We start from the raw sequence: 22,024 nt of genomic DNA on the forward strand, positions 1-22,024 counted from the left end.
AATATGAGCTTGTTTTCACTTCAGTGGTATTCCTGCCAAAAATGCAAAACCTATTAGCTTCTTCTAATAATGAGGAAACTTCAGACAAACCCAAAGTAGTCTGTACTCTCAAAAAATGTCAAGATCCAAAAACACACAGAAAGCTAAGGAACTGTTCCAGATAAAAGGAGACAAAAGAGATAAGACAACCAAGTTCAGTGGGTGACCCTGAATTGGTATCTGGACTGGGAAAAATAACTATATAGAGAACATAAATGGGCCAAAGGAAGAAATTTGATGGATTCTAGATTACCTAATATTAGTAGTATTGCATAAATGTTAAATTTATTGACTTTGATAACCAAAATGTGGCTGTGCAAGTATATTTTTTTTAGGAAATACACACTGAAGGATTTTTTCTCAAAGGCTTCAGGAAAAAGAATATCTATCTATCTATCTATCTATCTATCTGTCTGTCTGTCTATCTGTCTACCTATTTTCTTTTACTGAGAATGATAAAACAATTGTAGTAAAATGTAAACAATTGGTAAATCTGGGTAGAAGACACATGGGTTTCTTGTGTACTATTTTTGCAAATTTTCTGTAAAGTTGAGATTATATTATATTATTATTATATTAAAATAAAAAGTGACAAAAATATGAGCATATTTTTGGAAAGTTACTATGAAAGACATAGCAAAAACAAACACAGCAAAAAGAAAGACAGAGAAAACTCAAGAGTGCAGAGGAAAACATTACAAAAAGTATAATTAGCATTTTCAGAATGATCAAATATGAAAAAATATTCCATGAAACTAGATCAGGTTACCACATAAAGATAACATTCCACAAATAAGAAAAGTCTCCTAGAAATTAACAATGTGAAAGCAGAAATTAGGAAGGAAAAAAAGTAAGAAAAGAAAGGTTGTAAGTTAAAGTTGAAGCAATTTCTATAGACTTTTATACCCAGACAAGTTATCCTTCAAGTCTGAGAGTGGAAGAATGGATATATAAGATCTTGAATTTTCAGATATGCAAGATAACAAAAATATTTACCTTTCATACAACATTTTTCAGGATGTGTTTCAGAAAAAAAGGTAAGAGGAAACCAAGAAAGAAAAAAATAGAATCTAGGAAACAGGGAAAGAACCAGGAAGACAAAAAATACACTGGAGGAGTACTTCCCACTTCTTTTCCCATTATGTATTTGGGTGGAACAGGAGATATCCATCCTCATCCCCCAACATCCAAGCCAGGCCAATCACTTTTATTCTCAAGATTTTCTTAATTGGGTCTAATTTCCTCTCTGGTTATGATGCAGTGAGGATGTGAGCCCAAGAGCTGAAAGTTTCTAGAGCTCCCACCTTGTCAAGACAGCTGATTCAAGAGATTGAAGTTGGTAGAGCTAAAATAGAAACTATGAGAAGCAGAGAGAGCATTCTACACCAGTGTTGTACTCTTACTTCTGTGAGTTCTCAGCTGCCTTCCTTTGGTAGATTACAAAAATGGCTACAAATTCCATCAAAAAGTGGAATCTATCCACCCCTTGATGGCTTGACCATTTGGGCTTCATACAACTCTCCTTGGCAATGAGACATTAGCAAATATGAGTCATGCAGAGGCTTAAAAAGTGTTTGAGCTTTGGGGCTTGCTCTCTCTTGCTGCTGGGAACCTTTCCATTAACACATGAAGAGGTCCAGGCTAGCTGCCTGGAGAATGAGAAGCCATGCAGAGCAGAGACCATGTTGACCATGTAGAATCATCTTAGCTGATGTTTCTTAGATCAACCAGATCCCAGAACGACCTGCCAGTTGACTGCAGTCACATGTGTGACCCCAGGCAAAACCAGCAGAAGTATCACTCAGCTGAGTCCAGCTAAATGCTGACTCAGAATCATGAGCTTAGTGTTTTAAGCCACTTAGTTTTGGGATAGTACGTTATGCAGCAATGGAAACTGATACACTCTTCTCAAACACATCCCCAACACAAACAAACTTTTCCTAAAATAAAGCGACTTTCTGCCATTTTCACCCCAAAGGATTCCTGGCTAAAATGACATAGACTTCCTGTGCATATCTCAGTGACTTGGTGTCCTATCCATTAATATAGTTGTCGTGTGACTTGAATTATACCTCCGAATCCCGAATCCCAAGCCTCCCCTTCCGAATCCTATGCTGCCCTTGCCCACCTATGCTTTGTCCTCACAAACACCAAAGAACATTCTCCTCTCCCCTCCTCATGCCCAACACCTGCCAAATTGGACCCTTTCCCATGGTCTTTGGCTGAGGATTTGTACCTGCCACTTCCTGTTGGCTCTTCTCAGTGCTACCTGCTTGACAGTGTGACTCTCCATCTGTTATGGACCTTCTGCCACTGCTCTTTACCTGTCTGTCCAGAATTCCTCTTGCAAATATGAGAGGTATCCACTTACCAACCATAACAGTCAGCTTCCTCTCTGGATCCTGACCTTCTCTAGGCTGTTCTGTTGCATTAGGTCCAGATTCCTATACTCTTCCCTTCTGGTTTACCCTTAGCCTGAGATAGAGCTGGGCCCAAGATGTTGGGTGAGTCTCTATGAGCTTTCTGAGCTCTCATAACCAGATTACAAATTGCATATAGTAGAAGATGGCACTTTTTAAGACAAGTCATGGGGAAATGATGTCTCTTCCTGGGGAAGAATATTGTCAAGGCTATGAGACTCGTGAGTATACATGTTGCCTTTGGGGATGATTGGCAGTGAGGTTGCTTCTCAACAGTAACTGTACCAAGAGGCCAATGCCCTGCTCATATTCCCTTAGACCTTACCATTTCTGTGTCCAGTATCCTGACTTCCAACTGGCAGCCTTTTCATCTTTTTGCCAGAGGGCTTTCTCTGGTGCAGGAGCCAACTTTATTTGCAGGTGGCAGGCTAGACGTGCTGGAGAATTGAAGTTCCCACCCCTCACCCTGTGCAGCCCTCATCTAATGATTAATCAGAGTTGGTGTATAAATACCTCATACCACATCAATAACTTTTCAATAAAAATTGAGTTTTTGTCTGAAGGTCTGCAGCTAGGAGAAGGCAAATGAAGACAATAACCCCACTTATCGAATGTCTTATAGGCCAGGGGCTCAATCTATGAAGGAGGTAATAACAAATTAGGAGGGAAACATGCATAATGATAAGATGATGATTGGGACCAGGCACTTGGATGGTGAATAGGATAGCAGGTGCTACCGGGACACATTTGCCCTCCATCTGAAAGTCTGGGTGATTTTCCAGAGAGCAGAGTAACTGAACCAAAGATGAGTATGAGGGAAAAATTTTTTAAACATAATCAGATTCATCTATAACATGGGTAGCATACCCAATATCCCTAGAGCAATAATCTGCTTGTGTAATTTAATATCTTGTAATGTGTAATTATTGAAGCATTCTTTTGCAGGTTTTCATGAAAAAAAAAAGACTCTGGCATGGTTCTTTGGCTAAGAGCAAAATGCAACTTTAAAAAGATAACCAGGGGTGTTCACATATCTGTGTTCAAATATTTATGAAACATTGACTTTCTGGCCATAGGCTAAAACACAGAGTTTAAATTAGTTGGCCTTATGAAAGTTCTATTGCCAAATGCTTTCAGACTTCATTGACTTTCTTGGAACTAGCACAAAAAGCAGAGTTTAGATTCAAAATGTGTACAAGGATTCTGTGTGGTCCACAACAGTATGAGTGCTTACTTGTACGTAAAGATTAAATATTAGACATTTTTACTCTCCATCCTTTGGGACAGTGAGCAATCAAGACATCTGAATTGATTGGGGAATGACAGTTACCTAGATCTATGACCTAAGAGTGGAAAAATTCTTCATAGTTCTGAATGATGGTCTTTCTAAAAAAAATTAAAAACAAAAACCCAGCGATTTCAGCATCTGAGAAGCACAGCTGACCATCTGAACAGGGCCTCCTTTGCTTGCAGCCAGTATTTCAGACATGGCTTTGTCAAGGGTTCTGAGATTCTTCAAGCATGAAAAGCAGGACAGGGAATCAAATCCTCTCTCTACTTAATAGGGAATGTCTTAGAACTGCTTCAAAATTAGCCTTGGCTCAGCTTAATGAAATTTCTCCATTGTTCAGCCGTGGCCCACCAAATCCGCGGCATTCAAATGGCAGCCCTTCGACTGTGAAAGGCCTTGAAAATTACAGAACATAAAAAAAATAAATAAATAAAGATCATTATTCCTCTTCCCCAGGTCCACAAAAAGAATCAAACTTACTCAGGCTTCTGAGTAGACTTAAGATTAGAGGCACCCCAACGCAGGAGGCTTACTTTCTCCCCACAATGCGCAATTTAACGCATAAAATGCCAACGATGCAGGGCCAGAAGTTATAGTAATGAAACACACCAGCCCTGCTGTGCTGGAGAAATCATTTTAGAAGATGGTATTGGAACCAAGCAAAGTGTGCTGGAGACAATCCTCGCTGGCATCTGAAGTTTCTCCAGTGGGGTTTTACTCAGAAGGCCTTCCCTCTTGAGACTTCCTCAAGAAGTTAAATTCAGCTGCCTTCTCCGGACTGAGATCAGAGAATGATAATTGCCTCTCTGACCTTCACCCCTTCCACTCTGCACCCCCCACACACCCTTTGTGTTTTCAGAACTCCTTAAAAGACCACGAGAGTAGCCAACATTACTTTCTTTATGACATCAAGATGTGCATAAAATTTGACAGTCAAAGCTCACCTCTTATCACTCACTCCCAACCTATTCATCTCTCTCTTGCCTGAACAAGACTGTGCTCACAGTCTTCCAAGCACGAATGAATGCAGTCATGTAGGAAACAAAGGCTCTCCGGATGCAAATTATACCAATGTCAAATGCTGATGTGTGTAAATAATTCATTGTGCTTTCACTGGTGAGTCCAGTTTGATCTTTCATTGCTTGGCGACTCCTGGGGTCTGTGGCTCCCCAAGAAGCAGGAACATTTAGGATTTTTTATTACCGGCTCATAACTAATTTATAGATGAGTACAGAGTCAGGTGCACAGATTCAAAGTCTCATCTATCACTACAGGCAGCTCCAGTGTTAAGAGGTGGCTACTTCCCAGAAATCAATGAGGGGGAACAGAGATGCGGCGAGGGCACAACGCAGCACATATACCATGGATGGCACATCTTTCAAGAGAAGCACAAACAGATCAAGCTCAAGAATTCCCTTCCCCCTGAGCCAAACTATAAAGTTCTCCAACTATTTCCTAAAGGTAAAACCCCACTGACTATTGCATAGCAAAGATCTAATCAATTGGTATCACTGATCATTAAAACCTTTCTCTGTTTTTCCTCTTTGTTTTGCCTTTTTCAATGACGTTTTAACTGGACTTCATTTGATTCTAACTTGTAGAAAGTACCGCTGCTAAAAAAGTAATGGATGTGTGTGTGTGCGCAAGCATGTGTGCTTTCTTAATAGGAAAAATTTATCTTGCCTGGAAATGACCTTGAAAGGAGAGGAAAATATTGGTGCTTAATTTCAGCTTTGATAACATATGTGCTGGATCTTTTAGACGACAGCATTGAGCGTGGAGGTCATTTCCTTACGCTTTTCTGAGGCGTATTGTATTATATGCACATGTCGATTGGTGACAGAAAGAAGTGAAAAGCACAAACACTAAACATGCCATTTATTATGGAGCTTCAAAGAAACCAGCAGAGACTTAGGGTTGTATATCTCAATCCTGAGTTTTACACGACTTCCTGGATAGTGCTAATAGTTTTCTGTGCATGTACTGAAGAACTCCAGTTTCCATCACAGCTAACTATGTCTTCCAACTCTCTGGCCTCCTCAGTTGTGTCTCCCAGATTACACATAAAGCTCCTTCTCAGAGAGCAAAGGAAAGATGGGCTGCGTAAACAAAACTGACACCCAGTAGCATCTGAAACAAGTACTAGTGGAAGAAAGGAATCTCTGAACATATTCATAAGGACTGTTTCTTTATGGAACTTTTCTGTGTCTCAGGGACAGCACCCAGCCTCTGCCACATTCTGCAACTGTTGCTATGGCAAAGCGTCTTGTTTTATTGACTATGGAGCACATTGTTGTGTTAAAGTCATGTAAATGATCAGGACACAAAGGAAAGGGCCCGGAGCAGCCGGGCTCAATCAGACAGAGTTGGGGTCTTTCCCCCTGACACATGCCATTTACGCGGCCTGGGAAGGCATTTCTTTCAGAAAGCCTCACTCCCGGGTGCTGTGAACTGGTCTTTGGAGACCTTTCTGTGTGCTTCACATCTTTCAGAATCGATTCTGCAAGGAGCCAAAAGAATACACAATGATGAAGCCCCTTCTTCTCTTTGGAGGCCAGGGTATTTCTATAGAAACTGCATTTTCTACCTATTAACACATTTTTTTTGGTAGGCTGCTGGCCTTGTCTAATGTTCCAACTCTCCGTTTCCATCACTTAGAAGCAAACTAGGAGAGTTACTCCTTTCTTTCTCACTTCTATCTCGAATATGTGTTTTTAATTAAGTATTTTACTACAGCATCAATTCACTCTGATTAGACATAATTACAGAACTAAAATATGCAGAATACATTTTAATAACGCCTGCCACCTCTGAAGGAACAATGAGGATCTAATTTAATGATCTAAGTGTTGTTTGAAAGCAACTCAGAATTTTAAAAAATAGTAATATATTTTGAAATGGAGCTTATTAGCACTTTTGGATAAAAATGTAAGCTAAAATGCACGATTATATGTGTTTCAATACTTGTAATTAAAAAAGCCAACACTTAAGGTAATGTTTGTTTACGTGAAGAATCAAATTACACCCTTTAACAATAAAAGCTTGATCCAATGAAACACTTTCTATTATGACTCTTTAGACTTGACATACTATGATAATTTATAGCCCAATTTCTAAGGGACATTTTACCACTATAAATATCTCAGTTTTGATAGTATACTGTCTGTGCCCATCTCCCACTTTGGATAACGTACTCCAGTGATGTAAAACGGTTAACACTGGGGAAAGCTGCGTGAAGGGTACATGGGAACTCTCTTTATTAGTTTTGCAGCCTCCTGTGTGTCTTAAACTAGTTCAGAATAAAAGGTTATACCCCAAATTCACTTTTGATGCAGAATGAAGATGTATTTTTGCTATTTATACTTCTATAGGAATGTGCTGTCTCAGTAGAGCTCCATAAATGATTACAAAACTGTATGACTTCTTATTCTCAGCACTTGTCTCAGCCTCTGGAGTCAAGGGAGTTTGGGACAATGAATTAACTTTCGCAACTAAAATCCTCTTTACCTCAAATTTTCAATTCATTTGGAAAAGAATTCTGTAAGCAATTATGAATGAGAGATCTGTTTACTTTGACTGCATCAGACATTCATCCGGTCATTATTAAAACAACATTTACAGTTCCCATACATCTAGCTGCAGATTTAGATCTCTTGTTTTCTTTAACTTTTCTTTCTCTCTTCAAAAATTCTTGCATTTCTCCACCTTATGAGTGAAGTTCCAAGATTAAAAAGCATAAGATAAAACATATCACAAACCCAAATTATAGCTAATGTAAACGTTAGTTCATGTTATTTGCATGTGATTCTCTGTGTGTGTATATGTGTGTGTTTATGTAGGGGGGATAGTTATGTAACCACACAATGTCAGGATCAAGAGCGCCACAGGCATCTCCTAATTCCACCTAAATATCAATGCATTAAATACACGTCTATTTGAGAGCTATAATAACACTGCTGATTATGTAATAATTCTTTGCATTTTCATGGCATCCTTTAAGGTGCTTCCAAAGCACACATCTAAATTTATCCTAACATAATTCTGAGAGCTTGCTAGAGGTCACTACCATGTGTAATGGGCAGCTAAATTCCAAAGAGGTCCAGCCATCTGCATGGCATGATGGAGAGGGTAGGAATTGAAACCCAGATTCCATATCACTGCCCAAAGTTCTTTATTCTGGGCCACAGTTCTATAGAATCAACAACTGGGTTTACGTTATCTTAGATAATATCTCCAATAGTGCTACTGGGAGGAAAAGTTTCATTAAAACCATAACAGGGGAAGTGGATTTGGCTCAACAGATACAGTGACCGCCTACCACATGGGAGGTCCAGGGTTCAAACCCGGGGTCTCCTGACCGATGTGATGAGCTGGCCCACGCACAGTGCTGATGTGCGCAAGGAGTGCCGTGCCACGTAGGGGTGTCCTCTGCATAGGGGAGCTCCACGCACAAGGAGTGCACCCCATAAGGAGAGCCGCCCAGCGTGAAAAAAGTGCAGCCTGCCCAGGAGTGGCACCGCACACATGGAGAGCTGATGCAGCAAGATGACACAACAAAAAAAGACATAGATTCCCAGTGCCACTGACAAGAATCCAAGCAGACACGGAAGAACACACAGCAAATGGACACAGAGAGCAGACAACTGGTGGGGGATTGGGGGGAGAAGGGAGGAAAAATAAATAAAAAATAAATCTTAAAAAAAAAGAATGAGCATTTTGTTTAAAAAATGACAATAGGAATTAGGTGTCTCTTCTTAAACTGTAACAATTAAAAGCATTTTGTGGGTGACCTAGGAACAGCTTGGATCTTCATTACAACCTTTCTCCTTTTCTTATTTTTTTTTTAACAGCTTAGTTGAGATATAAGTCACATACCTTCCAATTAGCCCATTTGAAGTGTGTAACTCAATGGATTTTAGTATGTTCAGAGTTGTGCAGGTAACACCAAAATCTAATTTTAGAATAGTTTTGTCCCCCTAAATGAAACCTTGTACCCATTAGAAGTCACTCCTTATTCCCCAAACTGCCACACCTTGTCCATGGCAACCACAAATCTACTCTCTGTCTCTATGGATTTGCCTATTTTGGATATTTCTTACAAATGGCTTCATACAATATGTTGCCTTTTGTGTCTGACTTCCTTCACTTAGCTGTAACATAGCATTTATTCATTCCTTTTCATTGCTGAATACAATTTCACCATATGGCTAGATCACATTTTATTTATCCATTCGTTAGCTGATAGACGTTTAGGTTGTTTTAACCCTTTAGCTGTTACGTGTAATGCTGCTATGAACGTTCACAGACAAGTTTGTGTGTGCACGTAGGTTCTCTTTCCCTTGAGTATATATTTAGGAGTGGAATTACTGGATGGTATGGTTACTCCATGTTTAGCTTTTAGAGGAACAGTCAGGCACATTTCCGAAGTGGCTGCGCAATTTTGCATTCCCAGCAGCAACGCTTTCTCCTTAACCTGAACTGTCAAAGCCATTGAAGGCCGCTGGCACTTACTGTTACTAGTAAACTCCAAAGTCATTTCTTTCACACACTTCTGCCTCTGGCCAGGTGGGACATGGGAACTGCATTGGCCTCACCATGATTTCAGAAAAATGATCATGGATTAGAATGGGAAGCAAGGAAATGGAAGATGCATTTATCAATTAAACATCTGGAAGGGAGGAAATGTACAACTTTAGGTTCAACCAATATGCCACAAAAACTCGACTAGCCATCAAAAAATAAATAACAAACCAAGTCAACCAAACAGCCAAACAAAAACTTCTATCAGTAACCCCTGAAGAAGTAGCGCAATGGGAAGGGATATTTAGAATGTTTCTATAGTTTTCAATAGCAAGAGATATTTCTGACTATAAAGACACACACACAAAAGTCCTCATACCTGCTTCTTCCCACAGACACAGAACTATGAAAAAAAAAAACTTTCTCCAAAGGCATATGAATACATCTTTTATAAGTTCAAGGATTCTTAAGCTGCTAGACAGGGATCACTGCAGACCCTGGCTTTTAAGGCAAGCTGGGACACATTCTGGAATCTAAAACACATGATTGGTGCCTGACATGTCAAGTAAGAGTCTGGAGGTGAGTTAGTTTGGCTCTTTTATGCACAAACATAGCAACTCTTTGATAAGCTCTTTTTGTGTGGCCAGAAAGGTGTGAGCTGGAAGAGGGACGCCTACATTTCCCGGGCTGCCACTGACGGGTGGCTGGACTGAAACAGTCAGTATTACTTTTTCACCCTGACATTTTATAATATCCCTCACCCTGTGCTTTTGACTTGTTCTTCTCTGTGAACAACATGGCCTTATTTCAGCTAAGCCAATATGAATCTTGAAGGGAAGGAAAGCTGACGGGTACTTTTCTCTTATTCCATTGTGTCCCTCTGTGCCTTTTCCAATTCCTCTAACGAGATGAATTTTTGGCTGAGGAACAATCTTAAGTGAGGATAGCTGCAAGGTGTTGAGTGAATATGGAAGGGATGAAGAGGAAGAAGCAATGTGTAAAAGGAAAAAGAAAGAGAGAAATGGCGAAAGAGTAGGTGATGAGACAAAGGTCAAACGGGGTGAGGGAGGGTGGCAGAGAGCAGGAAAACAAGAAAGAGAGATGATTCCCTTGGGTGGGAGGTGTTAGCAAAGAACATTCCCCTGTAATCATTCCAGACCTTATTCAGGTCTTTATCCTCTTGGATTGCCCAATAATTTATTGGTGACACTCAAATTGAGTTTGCAGGAGATACCACTGGTTTATAGCATTGAAAACTGAAATGGAAACTCAAAGTGCACTTGACAAACTGCAAAACATATTGCAAAGCCAATAGAAGAAATCCCCTTTAGGTTATGGAATAGCTCACAAACCAAAAAAACAAATTATTTAAATAAACTATAATCCATGCAGTGCAGCAGTGCTCCAAAATGTATTCACCAAATGCAATGAATGTGCCACAATGGTGAAAGAGGTTGTTGATGGGGGAGGAATGGGGGGGGGGTGTGGGGTATATGGGAACCTCTCATATTTTTTAATGTAACATTTTGTGTGATCCATGTATCTTTTTTTAAAAAGACAATTAAAAATAAATTTAAAAAGAAAACAAAACAAAACAAAAATCAGGAGAGGAATGAGCAAAGCAAGCTAGCTAACTAATAGTAAGCAGTGATTATAAAAGTAAGGGGCATGTGGAGGGATACTACAGTACTAGATAGCCATCCTGAGGAAATCTGACCATTCAAACTATTTCAAAGACACTCTGCCTAGTTTTGAGCTCCACAATTAAAAAGGGGTGTGGAGAACTTGGAAAGAGTTCAGAGGATAGCTACAAAGAAGATTAAAGAGTTGAAGAAAAGGGACCTCAGAGGAAAGAGTCAAGGAGCTGGAAAAATTCCACCTGACGAGGAGATGGTTAAGGGGATCATTTAATTATGGCCCTCAGTTAGATGACCAGCTTTCATAGGGGAGGTGGCCACCTGTTCTCCATTTCTAGTATGGATGGAAAGAAAGGAAACAGGCTCAAACATGCAACATGGAGGATTTCAGTTAGGTATTCTTCCAGACCTAAGAGTTGGCAAATAATGCAATGGGCACCCACGGTGGGTGGGAATATGGAATATCATTTTCTAGTGGTCTCAGTAAGAGTCTCATATGTTGGGATGGCATACAGACCTCACTATTTAGAGTCGGAAGGGTGGGTGGGTATATTCCAACATTCTTGAAGAACACACTCTCTTACTTGGTTTTCCTTCAGGCTCATGGACACATTACTTTTCGGCCCAAATTTCTCACATTTCCAGGGCTTTACACAAAAGGCCTTGTCTGACATAAGACTTTGAGATATAACCATTTCATCCGTGAAAAAAAGCACTGGAGAATATCTTGAAGCGCTGGAATTTGAAGGAAAAAAAAGTCAGCTAAACAAAACACACTGGGGTGGGGGTGGGGATAAGGCACCTCCGAGTGCATGCCGGGATTAGGGCTAATTAAGATGTTGACTGAATCTATGCTAATCATGTCCCACCAGACTCTGCTGGATTAGTATGTAAATTGGTAAACTCTGTTCTGAAATTGCCCTACCAGCTGAGGTCTAATTACTGACTAGACATAACAAATAATAATGGGATTTGTATTTTAGGATGTTTAATTATGGAAATACATGTCTGGAAAAAAATACCAGTTGTATTGCACAAAAACAGAATTTGTAATGTTTTACCAAAGGTTTATGAAAATTTACACCTTTAATAAAAGCTCAGTAGCCTGGGGTGGGGAGGGTGTGCTTCCATAGAACTAGCATTTGCGAAGGGGACCAGAATCACAATGACTAATTCACTGCTTCAGTAATTTCCCCAAAGCTTCTCAAAGACTAATTGTTTAGTTGCTGATACATAGCATCTTGTGAGCTTTTAGTTCCATCACCAAAAGAACTGGAACTCATCCATGAAGAATAACCAAGATGGGGTGGATTTAGCTCAACTACTCACTAGCATGCATTGAAATGGGATTAAAAGCAACAGGCCAACAAGATTTGTCGGAAATTAAGCCCCTAAAATAGCTTTTCTTAACGGAAATGATTCCCTGATATTGAAATCATTAAATTTATAAATCAGAAAATGGTTATGATAAATCAGCAAGAGAATATAGCGCACGGTTTTAGAGAAAAGCAGCTTGAGCTCTAGAATTTATTGAATGGGTATCTTGGGACAGAAACTTCTTTGCAACCATTTATTACATCATTCTGTGATCCAGTCTTTCCAAAAAGCAACCGCAGAGGAGGAGTTGTAAGCAGAGTTTTAGTCAGGGTTGTAGTAGCTGCTTGTATCTGCCCTCTGTATTGCTAGCACCCACTTAATTTTAAAGGCTTATGGGTGATCATTAAATCTTTATTAAGGTTTAAATCATAAACTAAATTATTCATGTAGTTCCAATGCATACTGATATCTTGCAGCCCTTCTGCCCACATTTAGCTAAACAGATCCCATCTGCATATCATTTTTATATTCATTTAGGAGAGTTTTGTTATGAAAATATAAGGCTTAAATGCCTATTATGTCCCAATTCCCCACATTTTCTTCAGTCCATACAGTGCATTACAAATGAGGGAAAGTTCACGTAATTAACAAAGAAGGGTGATTCCCCTATTCTTATAAGAAGTAGGATGTCTGCTCTTGCTGTTAGATGCTGAAGGGGTAGGTATTATTAATTAGAATGCAGTGGGCAAGCTTATGTTAGCAGTAGCTTCAAGCCCTTATGCATCTGAAGTTATGCATCTATATGGAAATTCATTTTGTTGACCATCTGAGAGTGAGTTAGCAGAAACAAAGCGTTAATTGGTCCGTGTGGTGCAGAACTATAGGGATAATGTAGTATTTCTGTGATCTGAGGGTATCTGAATTTTGCCAGGGAAATTCATTGAATCAAAATAATTTTTAACTGAGGGCTCTTGCTCTCTTTGTGGATCTTCTCTGCATATTGGTAACTTTATTTGTTTAGGTTTTGATGGTATATTTTAGCTAATTTTTCATTAGTCTTAAAAATCTCAGACATACTAGGAGATATTTGATTTCCTGATGATGGATGAATAAATCTGAACAAACTTTCACTCTCATTATGATACTGAGTTCTCACCTCCAAGCACTGCCACTCAGCTGGCATGATGACATCTTCCTGTAGGCAATATATCACTGAAAACATTATTTTGCCTGTTATTTCCCAATGCCCAAAGGCACCTGTCAGCAATTATGTCATATTTACGACTAAAAACTACTTGTGACCTACTTTAAACATTGAGCCCAGGGTCAGTTACTCTGAGATGATAACTCCAGCTCTGCCCCTTTCTTGTCATGAGTTTTGGGAGAAGTCAGTGTGGGGTTAAACCACTTGGAAGGTTCACAGAAAGTGTTTCGCCAACACATATGTAAGCTGCGCGCAAGCCTGAACAGATGTCATCTTTGAATGTAAATCTATTGGTGTTTGCCAAGCAAACTATTAGGGAAATCTCGTGTTTTTTGGAATTCTCACTTTGATGCAAACTGTAAAATGTTAGCGTTATCCTTTCAACGAAAAGCCTTTGAAATCCTCTATCATTAAAGCAAGCTGCACATCATCTTGGTAAGTGGGAATACTGGTCTGGGTGGCAGAGATAATTGCCTTCCAAATGTGCCTGCCTTTGGTCATGGGGATATAAGCAAACTCTTCTTTCTAGTTTGCTGTTCCAAATGGAGAAATATCACGGAGTCCTTCCCCAGTGGCCCTGAGCCTGTCTTAGCTAAGTGGGAACAAGCATTCCAGGCTAAGGGTCAGAAGCCAAGAGTTCCAGTCTGGCCCTGCCATTGTCTGACACTTTCCTTCCTCCACTGCAAAGAGGCTCTACCTAACAAGATTTGCAAGGAGCAAATGCAGTCTAGTGTGTGTCCAACACACAGTAGATACCAAATAACTCTTTGTTAAATAAATGTCCAGAAGCAATGGTTAAACAAAACCCAAATCTTTCTGTTACCTAAATTGAGGAGTGAACTTCATAGCTTCCTGGTGCTCTAGCTATAAAGGCAAGAAACCATTCTCATCATCAATAGCTCTTCATAAGAATTTGCTACATAATGATTATTATTATGTTTATTAGAGAAGTTGTGGGTTTATAGACCAATCATGAATAAAACACAGGATTCCCATAAACCACCCTATTACTAATGTCTTGTATTGGTGTGGTGCATTTGTTACAATTGAGGAAAGCACCCTTTTATAATTGTACTATTAACTATAGGCAGTCCATGGTTTAACTTAGGGTTCACAGTGTCATGCAATTGCACGGACTTTTCTTTAAAAATGTTTTATCCTAGTAACTTATATAACCTAAAATAATGATTACTATAGTTTTTTTTTTTGCAAGCCCATGGTGTGTGTTTTATAATTTCACACTATAGCTTCTATAAAGACTGTAGAAAGGTTTAAAGGAGATAAATAGAGAAGGTAAAAATAAGTTTACATATATCTTTCTCGGGAGAGTGATTTTTTTCTCAAGAACACCTACACTGAGTATTAGTCAAAACTACACACACACACACAGTGAGAGCGAGAGCGAGCAAGCAAGAGAGAGAGAGAGAAAGAAAGAGAAAGAGACAACTGACAGGGCAGTTCAAACCAATGATAATGATAATGCAGAAGAACCATATAAAGACACCAGGATTTTAAAAGATGTAAGCATCATTTTAGAATTCCTAAGATGTTTTAAAATTTATTTATGGCATATCAAATCTATCAGCCTTAAAACCCACAGAGCAGATTTAGAAACAAGGCCATGGGGTTCAAGTGCCACTCTGCCCATCATTACCTTGCTACCTCAAGCAAGTCCCTTAACCTTTCTCTGCTTCAATGTCCCCATCTGTAAGGCAAAAGCAATTTGACCATGTTGTAAGCATCACACGAGAGAATGCATGGAAAGTCATTCATTGAATGTGTGCAGTGTCCTGTATCTGATCATCTCGACTTTTTCATTGCCTTGCTCTGGTCTCCTCCATTTTGGAAAAGGGCAATATATTCACTTCAGATTTCTCCAGAGGACCTTGGAACAATTTAGCTTTTGATCATCTGTTTTTTATGTTTGGAATATGGTTTCCTCAGTGTAGCTATAAATGCTTAGAGTGTAGGGAGATCAGCTCTGTCTCTAGCTTTGCCCTGGTGCCATTCCAGTGAACCATACAAATGTTTTCTTTTTATCATTGATCACACCCTCCCTGTGGTCAGAAGTCTACAGGAATTTGCCTCGGAAAAATTGACAACTCTTCTTGATAGCCATAGTTGCCATCCCTATTGTCCTCCCGTGGAACTGTAGACAGCTTTCATACTAGGATAATCGGTCTTGCCACGCGAGGCAGTAGAGTGGAAGAATTCCAACCACGGACCCTGGAGCCAAACTACTTGGCTTCAAATCCCTTTTCTCCCCCTCAGGGCCTCGGGCAAACCAGATAACTCTCTGCCTCAAGTTCTTCATCTGTAAAATGGGATGATGATAATAATAATAGTGATATTGACCTAAGAGGGTTGGCATGAGAAGTAAATGCATCGTGCTTGGAATAAGATCGAACAGGCGTTCAGTAGATATGAGTTGTTGCTCTTTTTACTACCAGGGTCTTTCGAAAGGGCTTGGAGTTCCACGGAGGAGGCTGTTCCCGGCCACCGTTGAGCTCCAGCTCATATCACAATGCACGCGTGTTTTCTCAGTCACCCATCCCGTCTACCTTCCCATCATCCCTGAGTCATCCGGGCCACAAGCTTCTGCTTCTCAGCTGGTCCTGCCTCTTGGCACTCTCTCAGACTCTTCCCCATGCCCTCCTCTATGGACTCTGCTACAATCCCCATTCTGCACCTCTCTTTCCTGTGAGCCGGCTGGTGTCCCCATGGTGCCTGCACCTTCTACATCTGCTCCGCGCTCCCCCAGTGAGTTTTCTAAAACATAAGCCTGATTATTTCACCTCTCCACTTGAAATCCTTCTGTGGTTCCTGACGGCCTACAAGATCATGTAATAAATGAATACTGGGGAGCTCTAACAAACTATGACACCAGGTGTGGCCAGCACAATGATGCTTCCCCTTACCCAAAGATGGCCCTGTCTTGATCCCTGTAACCTGTGAATATGTTACCTTACATGACAAAAGGGACTTTGCAGGTGTGATGAGGTTAAGGATCTTGAGCCAGGGAGATTATGGTGGGGTTTCCAATACCATCACAAGGGCCCTTTATATGGCAAGGGAGGAGGCAGCAGGGTCAGCATCAGAGAGGGAGATGTGACAACAGAGGCAGAGACTGGGGTGAGGCATTTGCAAGCCAAGGAATGCAGGCGGCCTCTAGAAGCTGGAAAAGACAAGGAGCAGATTCTCCCATAGAGCTGCCAGAAGGAAAGCAGTCCTGCTGATACCTTGATTTTAGCCCCTAAGCCCCATTTGGACTTCTGACCTGCAGAACTGTAGGAGAATAAATTTGTTATGCAGCAAAAGGAAATGAGCACACAGGGCAATTGGATAGACAGGGCTAAGTGAATAAATGTGATGAGGGAAACTAATCACGGTAGGATAAATGTTCCAGGCTCGATACATTTAGAAGTCCTTTTTATTAATGACAGGCCATGATTTTCTTTCTCTCACCCAGAAGCATTAGGAAAGGTAGGAGGAGAGGCATTTCCCAGGGTTCTGCTGGGAGCAGGAAAGGAGGCCTCACTGGTCTGGAAGGCCAGCTCTCCACGCAAGGAGAGGAGGAGGCACAAATGCATCCTGATGTGTATGTAGACTGGGGTTCCCCACTGGCTATGCAGTGCAAACCAGGGCAAGCGTGCCCCAAAACAAATCAAAATGACTTCTCATTTCCCCTAAACAAGCACATGGAGTATGTTGTAGTTTATATTTTAGTCCAATACCTTGATGTTTCAAAAGCAATTTTTACACATAAGCATGCACAGCAATTTTCTAATCCATAGCTATATACGTTGGCTCTCTATTCTTAAAGAAAGTCAGAGGAACAGGCAGAAACTGTCATGGAGAATTCTCTGGAAGCATTAAGCTAAACTGCATGGGATTGTCAGTTGATGTGGGAGCTGGGAAAAAAGATACAGGGAGCAAAAAAGCTACACTGAAGTGCGCTGAAGAGTGCTTCTGTAGAACAGGGGATGACCCAGTTTTGTCAACTTGGTAGTGATATGGCCAATTTCCTCTTAAATTCTCTAGGCCTCAGTTTCCTCATCTTTCAAATGGGGATAATGATATCTATGTTTTGCAGTATTGCTGAAAAGACTAAATTATAACCCGCTTGTGAAAGGGCCAAGGCAGTGTCTGGCACATGGCAGATTCAAGAAACATTTCATTTATTTTCCCATTATTCCCTTTTCTTATCATTCTGATTGCAAATTATGTATATTATTGGGATATGTTTTACCAAAACCATATTACTGAAAAACACGTCAAGGAAGAAAAAAATAAGAAGGGACAGTAATTCACTAAATGTAAAGATTAAGCTTGCTGAAACATTTTGGCCCATGTTCTTCCACCTCGTGGCACAGCGGACTAATTCATGAAAACCTTATGTTTGAATTATTTAAATGACCAGTAACACACAGAGAGTCTTGTCCAATGTGAGAGGATTATTGATTAGCTCAGCTCCAAGGTTCTAAATAGTCAGTAGTATATATTTTGATGCATTAATAATTCAAAAGAATTAGCATTTTCTATTGTTGCTGAAACCATATTTGCAACGGAACCACGTGAGCGTGCAAACAATTATTAGAACAGCAAAAGTCAGTTGGTCCTTTCCTTTATAGTTTTGGCCAGCTCAGCACCCCAGCCTCACCAAAACATAGTTTTCATCTCTACAGCAATCATGGGCAATCCTGGTGACACCCAGGCGCTCAATAAATAAATGCCAGATAAATGAAAATCTCATAAGGCAGTCATGAAAAATGACCGTCAAAAGTATTTTTTAAAAATCAATCTGGAAAAAAATCAATTCTAGTAAACTCAATGCTCTGGGGCCCAAACACTCCGAAGGTAAATAATCTTTGAAACTGGAATGAGCATGCAGCAGAGAATAATGAAAAACAATGATGAAAACCTATAAACCTCCCAGGTGTCCTAGCAGTTCACAGATAAATTGATTAACTGCTAGCTCACACTCGGAACCCCCCAATTAACTGTTAGAGTTCAGTAAACAAAACCTGGAGGCAAAGATAAAACCACCTGGTTGAATTAACATTTTCAGTTGATAAAAGAACGAAAACTGAAATTTAAAGGGAATTGACTTTCCTTTTCATTGCAAAGAATACTGTCGGCAAATTAGTAGCTCATTTTCAGGAAAGAGCACACCTTTTTTCAGGATCTCAATAGTAATATGCATGGAAAGTAACTTTACTTAAACTGTTGTATACTTTTTTAAAACCCTGATTGGTTATAAAAGAAATCAATGCCACACATTTTCTATTTTTTAATATTCTAATACTTAGATCAACTTAAGACTGCAGAGTTAAATAGGAAAAAACCTTAGGGACCTGATTTCAATTGAAGCAAAATTTGTAGGCCTGGGTAATTGATTTGTGTTAAAATCCCTTTATTTGGTCTGTGCTTTCATGATGAGTGGACTCAACTGGAATGATAAGTGTATTATTTGGGATATGTTAAGTTTAGAAACACAGCGAAAGGTTTTTAGTTTTAATTTAAGGAGGGGAAAATGCAGAGTTAACTAAATTAGACAGCACCCAAACTTTCCCAGGGAAAAACAAGAGCAACAAAGATAATCCTGCTCTGTAGGGTGGGGGAGGGGAGAAGAAGTTTTGAGAATTTGGCTCTAAGTTAAGATGATGGGCTTCTGGACTTGTCCATCAGAGAAACAACAGTTGTCCTTCACTTACCTCTTCACACATGCCCAACTCTAAACATACCCCGCACAAGCATTTTTGTAGTTTTCTTGAGGGGCAGTTTGCCTCAAGCTGCATTTAATGTATTTCTAAACCATTCAGGCTCAAGTTTCCCAGGATATAATAAAGTGACACACACACATTTAAATAAATCTTCACACAAATACCAATGTCAATTCTAAAAATAACAGAACAGAATTAGGAGGTAAGAAGCCACACTTGCCAAATAAGGCTATGAACGCAAGCTGATCCCTTGAAAATGCTGAAGGAGACTTGGTACCTAATCTTTCTCACTCTCAGGCAGGTTTCTCACTTCTTCTTTTCCATTAGAAAGCTAGCTGCGTAACAAATAGAGAATATAAAGTTCTTCATGACTAACTCAAAACTCCGATTTCCCTCTTTCAGGGCCTCGGGCTTACTCTTATATGTACTTGGCTGATCAGCAGTGATTTTGGTCTACACAGTCCTAGTTGCAAAGCAGGTGAAACATGCAATGGTAAAAGACATTCTCACAGGAATCAGGCAATTTGGAATTTTTCAGAAGGGCCCAATCTCCTCCTGCCACCCCCTCCCCCCATGCAGTTTTGCCCCCAAGCTAGTCAAATTTAGATAGAATGCTTTAAACATGTGATCATAGGTTCTTCCAGCTCTTAAGCTTGGGAGATAGTTTCTGCGTGCGCACGCTTTGTTTAAGGCTGTTATCCAAAGTGCTGCCACCTGAGTGTGGGAAAAGTAAAATTGTCCTATCAACACCAGTCCTTTGGGCAGGGAGCGGTGCCTTTGTCCTCCGCGAGGCAGAGACAATGCAGGGTGTCCCCAGACTCACCAACCAACTCCCCTTCCTTCAGCCCTCAGCACTTCCCTAAGGCAATCACAGAAGCATCGCTGAGAGCAGAGCGGGGGGTGGGGGTGGCAGAAAAGAGCCTTACCGGTTTCTCCTGTGGTAGGTAGACGAAGGAAAACAACCCCTGAGCTGCTCTGGGCCAGGTCACTGGGATTCTGAGAATCACTTGACCGAGGGGGACTGTGAAAGCTGAAGTCTTCCGTCCTCTGTTTCCTTGCTCCCCAGCAACCCTTCCCTGGATTTCTCTCACCAAGCCCCTCTCCTAGTCTCCGGTCCTCTCTCCAGGAAGGCCAGCACACCCCCCGATGACTTCTGCAGAAGCGCCTCTGCTGGGGAGCGGGAGGCGACGGGGCTGGGGAGTGGGGGGGCGCGCGGCCGGGCCGCGATTCCTGCCGGGCGAAGGCTCAGCTCCCTTCGCCCCCGGCCCCCGGCCTCCGCAGCGCAGCCCGAGAGGATGACTGGTCCTGGCCAAGGCACCGGGATGTGCCTCGGCTCCCTTCTGTCCCCTCCAAACGCCGGTTGGTGTCTCTCAGGGGTGGGAATGGGGGACCGCTCCGCTGCAAACTTCGTGGGAGTTTTGTCCCTTGACACTCGCTCACACAACTGATCATTTCAAACAAGTCATGTAAAAAGCAGCTAGACGCTGCCCCGATTTAGCTAGCCCTTTATTTAAAGAGCTCTTGACAATGTCTAGGCAGCTGCTTGTTTTGAATTCATCCAAAGACTGAAAATACATGGAAAACATGAAGAAAAGGCCGAATAGCAAATATGGAATGTGCACTCTCAAAGCTCCTGAAAAGTACTCTTTTTCCATCAATTCATGATTTTTCAAATCATGATTTTAAAAGATTAAATAGCAGAAAAGTAAATTGCAGTGTCGAAAGGCAGGACTCTTTTTTTTTTTTTTTAACACTCTAAAGTTTACCTTATCTTTCCAGGACAGAATTCACCCTTGCCATTCAAAATAATATTTACACCTTATAAATCCAGGTCCCCTTCTAACTGAGGTCAACTACTTCGCATATCATTCAGATACATTCTAACCAATCTGAAAATTTCCCCCTTTCTCCTCCAGTTTTAAACAAGAAACCTTACCTTTCTCCTATATCATTTAAAAGCCGGAAACAAATAACTCAAGGAGGAGAAAAGCAGCCGGCATGGTTCTGTGTTTCCCAAAGAGGGCTGTGCGCCTTGGAGTCATTATTTCTAAGGAGCCGCTGTCGTGCTGGTGCTCGGTTCAGTGGCGTGCCACTGGGGCTTTGAAACAAAGTGACTCGGCTTCACACCACCACCTCCACTTCAGACTAACCCTTCAGAATGCCCAGCCGGGACAAGTCGCCTCTTTCCTGAGTGACCCTGCCTAGAATCGGAGTGACGGTTTGATGGATGCGTTTCCCAAGAGACAATGCAATCTGTGACATCACAGTTCTGCCTGCACCCCCCACCTCAGGCTCCCGTCCAGCCTCCCCTCTCCTGAAAGAAAATAACCTTGGTTTGGCAACAGCGCCGTCTTAATAGCAAAAATGGACTCAGGGTGCGTAGCAGATGCTGTTGCTCACCTAGCCCGCTTAATTCTAGTTTTCTGATCCCCCCTTTGCTGGGGAGAATGGAAGTAGGACAAGATGTGAATGTACTGGAGAGAGAATTCAGACCAAACGAAACAAAAAATGCGGAACAAAATATTCTAAAAGTTTACCACCTGAAAGAAAAAGAACCTTCTAAAAGAATGTTTAGTTTGCTTTTTCTATCACTGTTAAACACTTGCATTATACCAATGAATGCCTTTTCTTTCACTCAATTGAAGATATTTTGCAAAAAAAATTCTATGTAGGCAACTGTAAAGGTATTTCAAAGTGTCTATATAATGGCTTTCAGACAGAATGGAACTATGCAAACTTCAAACATTTGATATCACATTTTCTTCATCAGGTATTTTCTTTTTCCTCACTATCAGGTGATATGTAGCTCTTGAATTAATCTCAGCCATTTTGCTCTATTCTGTGTCTTAGTTTTTCTCTGTATTAGTATGTGG

At 40.8% G+C, this 22,024-nt stretch overlaps 1 protein-coding gene across 6 annotated transcripts in view; it reads right to left on the reverse strand.

The window, feature by feature from the left end:
- Window positions 1-22,024, reverse strand: part of MID1 (midline 1) — a 350,591-nt gene that overhangs the window by 193,568 nt on the left and 134,999 nt on the right. The window contains exon 1 of one of the 6 annotated variants that reach the window (XM_058292075.2): window positions 20,078-21,411. The exons of 1 other annotated variant lie outside the window; for it this stretch is intronic. The gene's annotated coding sequence lies outside the window, so the exon portion shown is untranslated. Of the gene's footprint in view, window positions 1-20,077; window positions 21,412-22,024 lie in introns of those variants that run through there. 4 more of the 6 variants (XM_023582843.2, XM_058292074.2, XM_058292073.1 and 1 more) reach the window with 4 other exon arrangements.

Source organism: Dasypus novemcinctus, chromosome X, assembly GCF_030445035.2.
Source record: "Dasypus novemcinctus isolate mDasNov1 chromosome X, mDasNov1.1.hap2, whole genome shotgun sequence".
Lineage (NCBI taxonomy): Eukaryota > Metazoa > Chordata > Mammalia > Cingulata > Dasypodidae > Dasypus > Dasypus novemcinctus.